The sequence below is a fragment of the Erpetoichthys calabaricus genome, chromosome 3, assembly GCF_900747795.2.
Source record: "Erpetoichthys calabaricus chromosome 3, fErpCal1.3, whole genome shotgun sequence".
NCBI lineage: Eukaryota > Metazoa > Chordata > Cladistia > Polypteriformes > Polypteridae > Erpetoichthys > Erpetoichthys calabaricus.
Genome location: NC_041396.2, coordinates 227,205,961 through 227,222,094, shown reverse-complemented (window position 1 = coordinate 227,222,094; position 16,134 = coordinate 227,205,961). Strand labels below are relative to the sequence as shown.

General features: G+C 39.9%; 1 protein-coding gene across 1 annotated transcript in view; it reads left to right on the top strand.

Moving 5' to 3' along the window:
* The first annotated feature begins 9,058 nt into the window (after nt 1-9,058).
* The window catches only part of tab2 (TGF-beta activated kinase 1 (MAP3K7) binding protein 2), a 170,070-nt gene continuing 162,994 nt past the window's right edge, over nt 9,059-16,134 (top strand). The window contains exon 1 of the mRNA XM_051924865.1: nt 9,059-9,441. The gene's annotated coding sequence lies outside the window, so the exon portion shown is untranslated. The remainder of the gene's footprint in view (nt 9,442-16,134) is intronic.

Below are 16,134 nucleotides of genomic sequence, written 5' to 3'. Positions count from 1 at the left end.
TCAGAAAAGGAGTGGAAGGGAGCAATGCAGAGAATTCACTCAAGCTCCATATGCGCAAAGCATACAAGTATTCAACTCAAAATTATATATCAAGCACATCTGTCTCCCTTAAAACTGTCCAAAATGTTTCCAGGGCAAGATCCAACCTACGAATGTTGCAATCAAGTTCCAGCTTCACTGGGTCACATGTTTTGGGCCTGCACCAAATTAACATCATTCTGGACAAAAATTTTTAAGTGCCTTTCAGACAGCCTTGGTGTCACAATCCCTCCTAATCCATTAACAGATGTGTCTGGTGTTCTTCCAGATGGGCTTAAAGTGGAAAAACACAAACAAACTGTGATTGCCTTCACTACACTATTGGCACGCAGACTTATTTTGCTAAACTGGAAGAATCCTAACTTTCCTCTTTTAAGTCAGTGGGTAACTGATGTTGTATACTTTTTGAAATCGGAAAAAATCAAATTCTCAGTTAGAGGATCTGTGCAGAACTTTTTCAAAACCTGGCAGGAACTAATCAATAACAATTTAGAATAAGCTCTTAAAGCACTGAGGAAGTTCTCTTCCCATTTCTTTTTCTTCTCCATTTATCTTTATCCGCCTATTAAACTCATCAATTTATTTTTTACTAGATTTAAGTTTGACTCCGTTGGCCATGCTCTCTTTCTCAGGGATGGGAGTTGATCTGTTTTCAATCCTATTCTTTGTAAAAATTGACTATTTGTATGGTTTGATGACAATAAAATCAATAAAATTTATAAAAAAAAAAAAAAAAAAGGGGCCAGCAACCACCACTCAGGGGCCAGAGTCGGGAGGAGGAGGAAGAAGCTTGACAGGAGGAGTGGTGGTACCAGAGAGTAGTGTGATTTGCTTTTGTGCTTGTGGTTTGAACTGTGTTGGGCCTGTGGGTTCACGGGGAAGACATGCCCCACAGGTGAAGAAAAATAAAAAGTTAACTTAGTTAAACTAGGACAAATCGTCAGAACACCGGGACCTGCGTTTTAAATCATGTAACCACCTGGCACAGCAGCGCGAGGCATGCACACGGCGCAGGAGCACAAAGCACGCACCCCGAGACAGCGCACTGAAGCGCGCATCCGCGGCAGGAAGGCCACGACACTCCAGGGGCTCCATAACCCCGCCAGAGCCGGTATGGGGAGAAAGAAAACCGGGCGGACTCCAAAGTCGGTGGCCGGACGCCTGACTGCCATCAAAGAAGAAGCCAGGGTCGGCATGCCCCAAAGAGAGGCCAGCCAGACAGTGGATAGTCCGGTAAACGAGGTCTGTGACAAAGTAGGTGCTGGGCCCAGGGAGGATTGGCCCTGGGGCTGTTATACGGAGATTCCGCGGACCTACCTTGTGGATGCCGATGGCCCAGATCTGCGTTGGTGGCCAGGAGGTGCCGATCAGTGGCGCGACGGCGGAGCGAACTCAACTGCTAGTGAGGTAGGTCTGGCCCCCCCTGTTTCCGCAGATCATGGAGCAGAGGCCGAGTGCCCGGATGATCTCCCCAATGTGGCTTTCCCTGGTGAGGAGGGGGTGGTAGAGAAGCGATGCCATCTCCCAGATGCAGGTAAGGGGGTGGAGGATGTGTGTCGGTACCCCGCTGACAAAAGAGGAGGCGGGGACGGCGAACCACCACTCCACTCCTGGAGATCTCCTGCAGGGCCTCGATGGCTCGCAGTTGGCGGGAGAAGACAAGGGGAGCCCGAGTCCACCGCCGACCAAGAAAACTGACCTGCTTTGGGCTGCACAGGATGTGGAGGGCATTCTCCTACCCTTGCAGTTCCTCTTTCAGGTTTTTCAAGCCCTGCAAGAGGCCAAGGAAGGGCTGGAGAAGAAGTTCGGTGTGCCGTTGGGGGTCATCTACGAGTGGCTGAAGTGTTGCGGCGCGAGTTCCTCCAGCCTGCAGAATGCGGCGGTACAGGTAAGTGATGCCTGTGCCATATATGAAAGGGGAGGGCGGAGCGCAACAGTAGCAGTAGTGGTCAGTTCTGCTTGCCAAGCCGCCCCGTCTCCTACACGAGACGCGGCCGTGATGACCGACAGCGCGGCAGAGGAGAGTGCAGGGAGGCAGCTGATAGACATCAGCTGCCAAACACCCTTGCCTTGACTGCCAGCACCAGTCTTGCAGGCATCAGTGCACCCCAGAGCAGGAGGAGGACCCGGGAAAAGAAGACAGGGACTCCTGACAGAGCGTAGCATAAGCCTGTCTGCTTTAAGGCACTGGAGGGCTGCACTGCAGAGGGGCAGAGACACCACGAGCCCTCAAATGAGCAGACGAAGGGGCAGGGGTTTCCTTCCTGCTTCCGGTCCCACAGGGGTTGGACTGGAGGGGGTCGGTTGTGTTATAACTGAGGCTGCTGTGGTCACGTCTGGCGTTGTTGTCCGGAGAGGATGTCCGATTGGCAGGGATGTCGAGGCAACACCCCCAGACCTCTTGGTTATGTTTCCACAGGTCGGAGCCGTGGTACTGAGGACGCCGTCTCCCCATCCTGGAGAAGATCAGCCCTTGCGGGACGTGCTGCTGAGGCCCATGGGGCTCATCTGAGAGGGGGGCAATGTGGCAGACGGCCGGATCTCATGCCCAGCTGGGACGCCCCTTTGATGTATGTTCCGGGGGAGCAACCATGGGCTGCTCAATACCTCCCCCGGGATGCTAGGTGGCCGCCTCTCTGGCTGACAGTGGTGCCTCAGTTTCCCACAGGGCTCCATGGGAGATGGAGTTCTCCACAGCCTTGTTGGGATCTGGGGTGGCTGCCAGGGGTGCTGCATGGATCACTGAGCCTGGCTGGACGAGTCTTCAGCCCCGCCCGGAAGTGCAACCAGAAACTGCTGATCAAACACCTGGAGCACTTCCGGGTGGGCTATAAAAGGGGCCAGCAACCACCACTCGGGCCACAGTCGGAAGGAGGAGGAAGAAGCTTGACGGGAGGAGTGGTGGTGCCAGAGAGGAGTGTGATTTGCTTTTGTGCTTGTGGTTTGGACTGTGTTGTTTTATATATATATAAAAACACAATTTAAATTAAAAAATAAAATATGAATACAAAACATTTAAGTTTCCTCATCTATTTATTCTCTTAGAAATTTAATACAGTTTACATGTGCAGGAACCCGTTTTCTATTTAACAATGTACCAAATATTAACTGTTTCCCCACTTCAAAGAATTATACACAAAAAGATGGATTTTGACATATGCCTGTTAATGGCAAGGAAATGTCCTATGTATTTGTTGTGCTTGTGCAAACAAGACATACAAAGCAGATATATATAAAGCAAAGTACAGATACTCTAAGAGGGAACATAGCAACAAAAACAAAAATGTACATGTTGTGTTATACTATTAAATATTTCATTACTTTTTTCAAATAAAACCAATTTTAGGTATACAGTACACCCCCAAAATTCACGCGGGTTACGTTCCTAGAGCACCCACGAATTGTGAAAAACCGCGACTTTTGGATGTGGTTAAAAAATGCCTTTTAAATGCCTATTTTTATAGTTTCAACCCTAAATACAGTATGCCCCCAAAGCACTTTAATTTTGTTGCAAACTCAGCTTAATACATTACCTAAAAAAATTACCTTAATACAGTACCTAAAAACAGAATGTAAAGGTAAACACATATACAGTACAGTACTGTACTGTTATGTCTCCCGCGGTGCTAGAATGCAAAATACCGATGTTACCGCTATATGTACTGTAATTCATGCAAGCGCGTTTTTTTGGGCATGCGCTGTAGTTTTCTTTGTTATAAGTAGAGTAAATACATAATAATTTCATTTAATTAGAATACAGTAAAATGTACGGGTACTCACCAATGATGAATGATATTGATGATGATGAAGAGCTGCGCAGTACGATGCACAGGATTTAAAACTCCTCGGGTGGCGCCTCTTCTTCAGTCACTTCAGGAGGAGTCATATCTTTGTACGGGTCTTCTTCTGGTGGGGTTTCTTGCTGGCTTTTCTTTATAGGTTTCAGGAACATTGTGATAGGAAGTTGATACATTGTCTCCTGTAGTGAACTGCTGGTACAATTTCCGTGCTTTCTCATGGATGATGTTACCATCCAAGGGAATGTTCTTCCTGCAGTCAGTGATCCACAGTGCCAAGGCAGATTCCATCCTGACGATATTTTTATTCCTTACGGTCATTACCTTTTTGGCACTATCACAGAAACTTACAGATACGGTACTCCAGATCGCTGCTTCGTTCTTCATGTAGCATACGGTGCTTTCATTAATGCCATAGTGGCGCGCTACTGAAGCATAACTTTTTAGTTCCCGGAGCAAATCCAGTAGTTCAACCTTCTCCTGGAGTGTTTTAAACTTCTTCTGGCGCTTAGGCTCAGTTCCAGAAGCCTTAGAAGGTGCAGGGCGATTCAACGACATTGTGTGCATTTAAGAATAACAAAACAATAACAAAATGGAAAACACGAGGACACTCAGCTGGAGACGCGTCACAAAGCAGCAGTCAATCATCAGCAAGGAGAAATGAATAATGCTCTCGGATTGGCTACTTTCACCATCCCATACCGCGTTTCCCTCAGCGGTTGCTTCCTGTTTTCTCTACAGCACAGTATTGCTACGAAAAAAAGCCATAAAAAATTGCGGAGGATATGTGCGCTTTCCGCTAACAATTAATAGTTAGATTCTAAGAAAACATCCGCAAACAACTGAGTGCGCGAACCCTGAACCGCGACTTCGCGGGGGTCTACTGTAACACCTAAATTATAATTGGAAAAACTTCATATAATAAAGAGATTAAATTATATTAGATCTATTTGGCTGAAATTGGAGCTTTACAATTATATGTAATAAACTACTCATTTAGCCCGTTACAATAACGGGCACTAGAACAGTAGTGCATAAACATTAGTAGGAACAATCTACTGTATATTAAATGGCAAGGGACTTTGACCACATTCTTTTTGTTGGTCGTATTTTTCTTTCTTTCAGCCTTTCTTTTCTTGATGTTTACTTGCTGAGCTGACCGTTCTTCATGGGCTGCCATCGTGTATTGTGTGTCTTTAATTTTCTGTGACTGTAATACTGTCTTGTACATCCGCTGGCTTGTATGTCCGTAATATACTTTTAATTTTCTCTGGCGGTAATACAGACATGCGCGTCGGTAATATGCCTTTAATCTCCTCTGACAGTAATACTGGCTTGTATGTGGCTGTAATATGAGTCACTGTATTGTGTACCTTTAATTTTCTCTCGCAGTAATACTGGTTTGTATTTCCGTAAAAGCCTGCAACTTTCTCTGACAGTAATATCGCGCATCGCACCGTGCCCCGCGCTTGCGCACTTCACCAGAAGACACACACACACAGACACCTGGACGCACATAGGGATTTTATTAAAGAGGATTATTATAAATTTTAGGCAAACAAATTTACAAATAGAAGAAGCCTGAAAAAACACAACTGTTATTATGAAAAGGTACAAATTTTGTATCTGTTGTTCACTAATCTGTAGGTTCTTCTAAATGTTTTCGCCCTGTTTAATGGAAACCTGGTATTCTTCACCAGACTGTCACACCAGCTTTTTACCACTGATGAGTAGTACTTCCTAAACATAACCCATCTGCCTGAATGACTGAGGTGGAGGACCTGCATTCATCTTTCAAATCCTTTTTTACAACATTTAGCCCTCTTTCATTCAAATTTTTTTGTATCTTGCTACCTTGTTTCCCTCCACTTGATTACTTTTGAAATCTCTCAATCTGTTCAGTTCTCCTCCAGTTTTACTGGTCACCTTTCTGACTCTTATTATTTCTGAAAGAAACAGAACCAACAAGCATTTTTTATTTCTGATCTGAATAACTTTCTCCCATCAATAGTATTCCGTCAATCTACATAACTCCACCCTGATGCACATCACTTATCAAGTAACTTCTTAACAAATTAGACTGCACCAAACAAATTGCCACCTGAAAAGAAAATGGAAGTTATTCTGTCTGCCAGTTCACCAATAAATCTAATCTCTACATATGTTTCACAATTGAGGGCAAAGTGGTTGTACTACACTATTTGCAACTATGGACAAGACAGTTTACCCTGTAAACAAAGACAAATTCCTCATCTTTAACAATGTGACAAGATTTTGCATCTTTTTGCTTAGTTACTCTTCAATTCCACCTTTGTAAATGGTAACATTATACAATGTTATGGACTGTTATACCTGCCTCTCACTCTCCACCTTGCACTTTATAACTTGCACTGTGTTTTTATCACTCTTTAATTAATATTGTTTTTATCAGTATGCTGTTGCTGGAGTATGTGAATTTCCCCTTGGGGATTAATAAAGTATCTATCTATCTAGTTAAACTGAATGCTGCCTGTTCTTCATTTTCTTTTGCCTGTGCCACCTTAACTCTAAGAATAGATTGGCTAGAATTCAAACAAAAGCAAATGGTAACAGTTGATTAAGCTGGTACACCTATTCAAAGGGAGATTAGAGGTAGAAAGTCTAAACCGGTTCAACACAGTTTGTAAATAAGAACATCTTCAAAAGTTACCATTAGATTTGCAGTAGTTGTAATTGTTGTGGGAAGCTCATTTTAGTTTGGGAATGAGTTGTGAGGCACAGTCCTGAAGTTTCAAATCTGGTTATTCTGCAAAAATTAAATCTTAATTTTATCATAACCAGGACATTACAGTCTGAATCTACCTTCATATATGTGTACACCATGAGCTTTGCCATGTGTTTATCAACCTTGTAGACTGCACTATTGCACTTAATTAGGTGCAATTAAGTGTGTGACAGCCAACTGAGGGTATTTTTTGAGCATATATATATATACAATTTATTGATATATTTGCATCTTTTTTGGCTATGATTATTCAGGGATGCAGCACCATGACACAGTGGTACTGGCATCAGGGTTGTGCATATAATCAAACAAGAGATATTTCATTGTTATAAAAGGAGGTCTGGCCCAGGATAAATATGTTAGCTTTTCTGATCTTTTTCACAGTCCTTTTAACACTCAGTCTGCAGAAATTTCAAAACACATTTTTCATCTGTGAACATGCATTGTGCATTTTAACTTTTTGTTTTTTGCTCATGCTTTGTTTGGTCTGATTATGTCTGTTTTGCTTTTTCTATTTTTTCAGCTCAGTGCTATTATTTGCTTTTATTGCTTGCATGACCCTCCATGTAATGAAAGCAAAGCCTTGAAGCTGTTCTTGTCTTAATGTTCACATTTTGACTAAGGTCTTCTTCTGTTCCCCACTCTTCATTTATGAATTTCAACATTCCCTTATGTTCACCGTGATACATACTACTGACAGATTCCATAATGTATGCAGGCCAAGCTTTGGTTGGTAACCTTCAAAGCACTACTTAACAGTGTACTTACTTGTACAATAACATTGTTTTTGTCATTTTAATTTTTTTTCTTAGTTTTTATTATATCTGTTACATGAAAAAGTATATTGTGGTTGTGCTTTCTAATACAATTTCTCAGGAATAGATTAAATTAGTTATACTTTATTCATCCTCGGTTGGGGACAGGAGCATTCCCTGAGGTACCCTAGTATTACACACCTCTATTTCTGACATACAACCATTAAGCCACACAAACTGCCGTCTGTTAATCAGGCACTCCGTGATTCAGGAAACAGTGGGGGCATCAAGATTCATACATAGCTTTTAGCTTGTTCACTAGTTTGTGTTCCAGGCTTTCCCCGATATATGTCAGTACTGCATTTTACACTACATTTTCATGATATTGATAGGAAGGCTTTGATGAAAATAAGCCCTTCAGTTTAAAATGCAATGAAGAGGAATTTTACAAGGTAATTGTCCAAAGGGCTACATTGAGACTTACCTACTTAATTGATTTACTCCGTGTACTGTACAGTATATAGTCATTTTTGTTTCTGTTATGACATCTCTCAGCCTTTCCCACACTTCCACAATCCTTAAAGCAGGTGTAGTCACGTGGATTTTCTATCTTCCTGTTTTATTCTTGTTACATTTCTGAAAAAAGTAATCACAAATATAAAAAAAGTATTAACTAGAGTAAGCCACCCTAATTTGAGGTGTCTGTTAACAAATGTAATAGTTTACTTCACATAATAAAGATGTATAGATGTGACAGATATATAAAATATTAAAATGTGTGCTAAGTTTAAAAGTCTAAATATTCTTAAGTGTAATAGAAATGTATAATAATTGTTCAATCTCTTATAGAGGTCCATAGAGGGCTAGATCCCTAGTAAAGGATCAAAAACAAAATCTTATCTGAAACCTCGAAATTGCATAAACGTTTACTTATAAATGTTTACTTTTTACCATAAGAGTGTCATTTCCTACACCAAATATGGTCTTGGAATGGGTTAAAAATTAAGATTTTTCGTGTCCAGAGGGACAAAAACAGCAGGCAACTCCAAAAAGCTATACATCAAGAGAAATCGAACGGTATATCATATGAGGGGTTTTCACGTACCGGTGAGTCAGGAGGCGCTGGTCACAAGATGTGATTTTAAAGCTTTCAAAATTATGTTGAACAAACTAATGTTAAGTGTCAATGTGGAAACACACATACAATGCACTCCTACTGACCGTCCAAAGCTCCATGCAACCTTTCTGACGTTTTAGCGAACAGTGACTATTTCCCTATTACCTTAATTGAACCCGAGTCTCCGTGTTTCAATTTCTATTTTATGTTAGAGGTTTAAAATCCTGCTTAGAAAATAAAACGTGGTCTATGTTAACTGAATGCAATAAATCAAAGTAACTGCGCATAATGCAACAGGTGAAACGTTTTCCTACTCCCAGTCTCTTTATTTAAGAAATGCTGAAAAACGTCTTTACTTTTAATATTCGCATTAAGATTTTCCTATAAATATATATATATATATAAAGAGAGAGATTAGTCGCCGTTACCAACATAAATACATTTCCGCAAATAAATGAACACGCTTTTGTTTCTTTCTATAATAAGAGCACGTTACTGCCAAGGGGAGCGGCGTACTCCTAGTGGCGTCTCAGTCAACTTTACCAGACCCGCCCACTCTCTCAATAGTCACACACCAGGGTCCGATCTCGCGATATGCGGGTGCTACCGAGTCCGCCATATTGTGTGACAGTATTTTGATTCGTATTGGGGTTTGGAAGTGAGAAAGGAAAAAAAAAACACTGAACAGAGAAGAAAGTTAAGGGACTCAGAAATACAGTATGAGAGCTGCCAGGAAAAATCTCCGGTCTTCAGATTACTAGTTGGCTTACAGTGTGTCGGTCCCCGCTTCATCCGACAGTGGCAGCGACGCAGCGCGGGTGCTTGTGTACTTTCATCCCCCCTTTCTGAAGTTCCTCATCCCAGATTGTCTGACAGCAGAGCCCCCCTCCCCCTCCCCTCCGGCCCTGAGGAGCCTCTGCAGCGGCGTCTCGGGTGTTGAAGGTGGCCCGGGGAGCGGCGACGCAGACGGTAAGAAACTTCTGGGGAGCGGGCCTGTCTCCCTGGCTGCCCGGGCGGGTGGTGGGTGTGTGTCTGTGTGTGCGCGCCAGGGTCAATAAAGTAAGAAAGAAGGAAAAATCGTTGAGGAGTTCCAATCTTTCAGGTGCCTGAAGCAATTTAAAAATTCTCAGAAAACAGAGATGATGGTGAGCGAGCTGCTACCCACGGGAGAGTAGTAGTATTTGTGCGCATATATGACCTGGTTCATTTTGTGTTTACTTTTCTAGTTTAATACTGCCATATACTCCCGGGGAAGCAGGGCACAATGGGTTTTAAGCGGAGAAAGTTTGCAGCTTCATCGTTTATACTGAATTTTCCTTGACACCGCAAATGAAACTTAGTGACTCTCCAGCAAAAAAAAAGTACTTTAGAGCAGACTTTGCATCTGCACCAAACTACTGAAAACTGTATTTCGAGTGAAAAGCACTCGCACACTGTCGTCAGATCGGTGCGCATATTTGAATTTTTTCCACGGAAATTATAGAGTCAGGTTTGGCCAGCATGTTAAAATAAAACCCCAACACTTTCCAATCAAAGAATGAAAATCACCCGGCTTACTTCTAATTTGGCAGGCCTCGACTGAAAAAGTTGAGACAGTCTGGAGGCGGAGAAGACCGACAAGCAAGCTCATACTGTGCCGGCAGTTTCGCCGAGAGTCGATTAATATTTGACAGTGACAGTGGTCGATAAGTAATTAATAATCAGATACACGGGAAGTTACGTGAGTTTGGACTGTCAATTTTGTTTCGAGGAACAGCGTTTGTAATGGTTTTGTGTCTGAATCTTTTACGCTTTTTAATACATTATATTCCACCTTGGTGGTGTCATTTTAAATAGTTCAGGTAATGTAATTGACACGTTCATATTAAGTTTGGCACTACATTTTTCTCTCACATGGTTTTCGCATGGCGATAGTTTTGTTTTGGTTAGACTAGGTGGTCACTGTCCTGTGTATTGGTACAACAACTAAAGTGTTTAGTAGGTAACTCTTAAAGACGAAAAACTTTTTGTACCTTTTTTTTAACTTGGATGTTATGGTTATAGTTGGGTGATGACCTTCATTTGAGAATATTGTGTTGGTGGTAATTTGTATTCAGATTGTTAAGGGTCTGTTGTAGTTCTAGTTTGGCTGTTAGTGATTGTCACTTTCATCTGAGCATACTTGTTTTAAGTTTTTTTGTAAGATCATTTAGATTGTTGGCAATATCTTGCTCTCCTCTGTTGATAGTACACTTGTTTTAATTAATCTTATTCCGGTGTATTGTTCCATTTATGTCATTAGGTGCTCAGAGTTACATGAGAATCTGTGAAACTGGAACACATTGAGGAGCTGGGAACAGGTGTCACACTGGGGGGTTCAGTATTGGAGCACCTGTAACCCACTTGCATTAGAGGCATCTCACCTGTTCTGTTTAAACTATTTCACTCAATCTTCTACAATGACAGTGACTGCCTCTTTGAAATTGTTTTCACTTTCACAATAGGATATCTAGTGTGGTACTGACCATCTGAGGATTTCTTACTGGAGTGTCCAGTTTGACAAGGAGTACTTCTCTGACAAACAGACAGAGAATACATGTCTGACATGCATATGCAGTGTTGGTTAGGAAGTAAATGTATCGTATAAAAAGAGAGCACTGTAATGTTTTAAGATGTGCATATTCATTTGGATGAGATGATGATGGAAGGATATTCAGTCACTATATTTTATATACCCTAATTTATATTTTATGTATTTTCATAATGCATTAAGTTACTTGTTCAAATCGGTTAGAATAAGTAAGCTTAGGAAATGGCAAGAAGAATGAGTTTTCTTTCATCTCTAAATGTGATACTCAATGCAGTTTTTCAGTTTGACAATTGTCTGTTTCATCTTCAATAGTCATTCCTTTTTACAAAGCATCTGTTGCATATGAAAATCCAGTAAATCCTTAAGAGTTGTTGTTTTGATTAAATGTGGTCTTCAATCTTCTGAGACCTTTTGCCTTATGCTTAAATTTACCCAGTAGCAGTATTATAATTTTATATATTTATAATATTAATGAGTTTTTATATTTTTGTTACGGGTTTTTCTGTATTACAATTTTTGCTGTTGGCAGTAACATATTAGGAATTGAGCCCACAATTTCACCTTCTATTGTAGGCAAGTAAAATTGACAATATCAGCAATTTCACTAAGTTGGTATTTCGCAAAATGAAAGGTAACAAAAACAATAGATTTACTGTTGAACAGTGCTGAACAAGCATATTTAACAAGTAAGATCTACATTTCTAAGATTTAACTGGATGATATAGGATCATCCTGGTGAAACTCTACAGCAAGAAGAACATTGTTTTTCTGCTTGATTTCCTACGCTTTGCTTGAGATGAGCTTAGGGCTTGGAGTCTTTGGACAAATACTTGAATTTCAGATAAAAAGTCTAAGTAAGAACTTAATCATTCTCTAGAGTGATTTTTCTTTATCATATATTTGTTATAGTGACTAATTTATAGGAATATTTATTTTGCTACTCAAGAAGTTCATAATTTCATCAACAATGTATACTCTATACTGGGGCATGAGCAAGCCAAGTTATCTCATTTACTTTAATGAATGTCAAAATGCGTTTTGAGTCCATTACAGATCATTTATATTCCAATTTTGATGTACAGTTATTTTTTAAGAAATAATATTTCATTATGCACTAAGGTTTTTTTTTTCAATATTTTGAATTTGATTCTCTTTTTACTTTTGCTTTAAAATTAACTTCCTTATGTAATTTGTAGCATTTTTATAAATTCTTTACAAGTTATCAAAAATAAATTAACTCTTGTAATATTTCTGACTAGTTTTAAATTAAACATTTTGTGGGTCTTTTAAATATTTTGGTGGCTTCATGGTAAATTGGATTTCTCCTTTTGTTTTCTGTTTATCTTAAATGGTTTCTGAAACTGTTTTTGTCATTGTTTCTCTTCTTTTTCTACCTTTCTTCCTTGTTGTTCCAACTTATTATAAAAATTAAAAATAAGTTCAATTATTTTTTACATGTACGTTTATCTTCACTGTAAACCTATAAAGCCAATAGAGTTATAGTTTTTTTCTGGTAATTGTGGGGATAATTTTACATTTGCTGCAGTTGAACAGCTATGATGTCCATTTGCTTTGCCCTCCTTTTTTATAAAGAGAATTCTTATAAAGACAATTGCAGTGATCCTCAGTTCTCTGAAGGTTCTTTAGCATGTAATGAAGGTATTCACAATTTTTGTTTAGGGGCAAGGTGTATGGTGTCATTTCCATGTGAATTTAACTTAACAAAAAAATTGCCAATTTTTTTGAAGATTTATGTCACAGTATCAATATTTTATGTAATTTTCAGGGAAATATTAAAGTTTTCAGCTAACACCCTAAAATGTTGACTTATTGTGTTGAATATGACTTTCTGGTTGACATCAGCAGCAATCAAAAATTCTTCCAAAAGTGGAATATTTCTATATCTTCCTCTTGTACACGACTATCCAAAAGAGCCAGTTTCATTTTGAACGCATCCATTTTATTTCTTAATGTAAAAATATTTGTACAAGACCCTTGAAGGGAAATGTCCAGTGGCTTATCAGTAAAATCTCTATGCTTCGAATGCAAATGACGAGCGAGTTTGGAAGGTTTCATCTTCTGACAGAATTTCTGAACATACTACATACAAAGGCCGTGGTGATACTTTACTGCCAGAGGCTACAATGAAACCAAGCTTTAAATACTCCTTGGGGGTACTTTTTGTACGTGGATTACTTGTTTAGCCGGATGTAATTGTTGACGATTTGGCATGATCCTGGATCTGTCGGTTTTTCAAAACTCTTGCTGGATGTGTAGTCATAGCAGAACATCCAAATCCTCAAACCTGCTCGGAGCAGGTTTGTTCTATGTAAACAAGGATTAGCTCATACACTTCAATCAGTGTCCGTGCATGGAATTCATTCAGTCATGGCTTCGCCGTTCATGAATGAGCGACCAATTGATATCGGTGCACAAATTATAAGAAGAGAATTTCATATAGATAGGGTTTTGCGCGATCAGCAAGATCCTTTATTGCTCCCGGAGGAAATTCATTACGAAAGATACCGCTTTAGCTGAGGGGGAACACCTCAATGATTTATTAGAGCCTTATATTCAAAGTCAAACTAGGTGAAGTCGGGCTTTCACAACCACACAGGCAGTATGCATTGCTTTGAGGTTTTTTGCAAGCGGCACTTTTTTTATATACTGTAGGTGATGTGGAAAATCTATCAAAGTGCAGTTTGCCAGGCAATTCGTAAAGTCTGTTTTGCTCTGAAATATTTTCTTCGGGTTTTCATAGTGTCTCCTGGGCACCTGCGTGTGCGTACAATAAAAGAGGCGTTTCATGCCATTGCAGGTAGGTAATACACAGGCAAAAACACCCACAGTTCCATAAAGAATCTCACAATCAGCCTAACATTCTCATTACCCAGGATTTCCAAATGTGATTGGGGCACTGGACTGTACGCAGATCCGAATAATCAGACACAGTGTCTTCATCAAATATTTGACCTTCGTCAGTATCTCGTTGGTCAGACACAGGTTCTAGGGATATGACATTCCCTGCAACTGACCCAACAAAAAAAGAGTGCTATATGGAACATACCTATGGCACACATCGAGGACAAATATATGCAATGACCATCCTTTACCTGAAATGAAGTGACCACTGCATCCTGCCAATGGTTCTGAGGAGGAGCTTCCCCTAGAATGTCCTCAGAAAAAGGGCGATGGGCATTTTGCTGGAATAGCCAACTCTTCTGCAGGGGTTAGGTCTGGACCGCGTAGACCTCCACCTGTCTTTTGCTTGTCTGCCTTCTTCTTACTCGCTTTAAAATTAATGTTTTTTCTATTATATATGATTCTTTATGTCAACAATTCTTTAAATAGTTATATACCAATACTTACCAGTTTGAAGTATATTCTTGTACTTCACTTTAACCTGTTCCCATGTACTCCTTGTGCTCACATTTGATCTGAAATTATGACATATTAAATAATAATTAATCTGACACATAGGAAATGAAACGCTGCATTCACTAAGTACAATGCACACTACTTAGCGTTTAATTTGTCAGCCACTTTTTGCCATCCGTCTTTTCTGGTTTGGGCTGCTTTTGCAGTGTTACCCCTTGAGCATATTAAATCTTGAAATTCTTCGTATCCTTCGAGTGAAAGGTCCTGCTCCGCTTGTGTGAAAAAATGCACCCGTTCTTTCGTCATTTTGTTGCAGCCTATCAAAGACTTGCTGATCATGTTTTCTAGACTCAAAATATATGGGCTTTTCAATCAGCGTGGGCATGCGCAATCATCTTGGATGTTTGGATCCAGCTAGACTAATCTACTACACAGTTGCATTTGAAAAACCGACATATCCTGGATGAGTTTCACCGGCATTAACTCATCCAAGATGAGGCATCTGATCTCGGATGATTTAAGCAACGTACGGAAAATACCCCCCTGATCATAATGCTTAACAAAGTTTACTTTTCTGTTTTTGGTTTGTATTGAACATTCGGAAGTATCAGCGTAATTCTTTTTCTTTGTTTCTTTTAAACTTGAAGCACTAGTACTTGGTATACTTTCGGTACCATCACTACTTTTCTCCTGAATATTGTCCTTGCCTCTACTAAAGAAGGTTAAAAGGTTTTGCTGTTTGACTTTTTTGTCTCCATTTTGTAGGGTTTCAAATTTTACGAAATAAATAACTTGTTTTCCGAAATACCACAACATAATACTAGAAAACAATACAGGCGAGCGTGATAAAATAAGATTTTTTGCGATGTGTTGTTGACAGACGAGCTGATGCAGTTACTGGTATTTGGCGGCCATGCATTTTGCCTATTCTTGTTGTCGCGTGCAGCATCCCGCTCGCCCAGCAATAATGTAGCACCTGAATCATGTAGCTGTTATTTTTCACGGACTGGTAGGAAATTGTTTGAAGAACATGGCTGTAAAGGTTCTCAAGTAAAAATCTGAGGTAGAACAGTTTTAAAAAAAATAAAAATAAAAATCTAAAAAATACTCTTACAATCGTAAGAGTAACACAAATCTTTTCATATTGCACACTAGAGTTTTTTTTTTTTTTTTTTTTTTGCTAAAAAGAGTGGTATGTTCACTGTCAGGCTTGGGTGATGCTCTTTTGCATGTGACATTGTTGCCTATGTTAGTAATGTATATTACTAATATATACTATATATGTTTATTATATTATTATAATACTAACATAACAATAATAGATTATTAATAATAGAATATACTCTATTATGGTTTTCTTATATCTATAGCGAAAGAGACCGCAGAACTGACAGCAGTAAGGGTGTGTAACAAAGTGGTCGGTGCTTTTTCTTCCTTTTCAAAAAAGCTAAACACTCTGGCAACAGCAGAACATTGTTGATGTAGTGTATAGTAAGGGTTGTCATGTATGCTGTGTCCATAGCCCCCATAAATCTGTGGCTGTGTCAAAGTACAATATTGCATGTTTTTCAGCACAGCCTCCAGCTTTGCCTGACATTCATCCTAAAGCTACCGGCAACACAGTGTGAAAATTAATGTATTTGGCCAGAAGCTGATACCTTGAGTAGAGGACTTTGAAAAGTTTCCTGAAGTTGCCTTTTTCGACAACAGTCAGT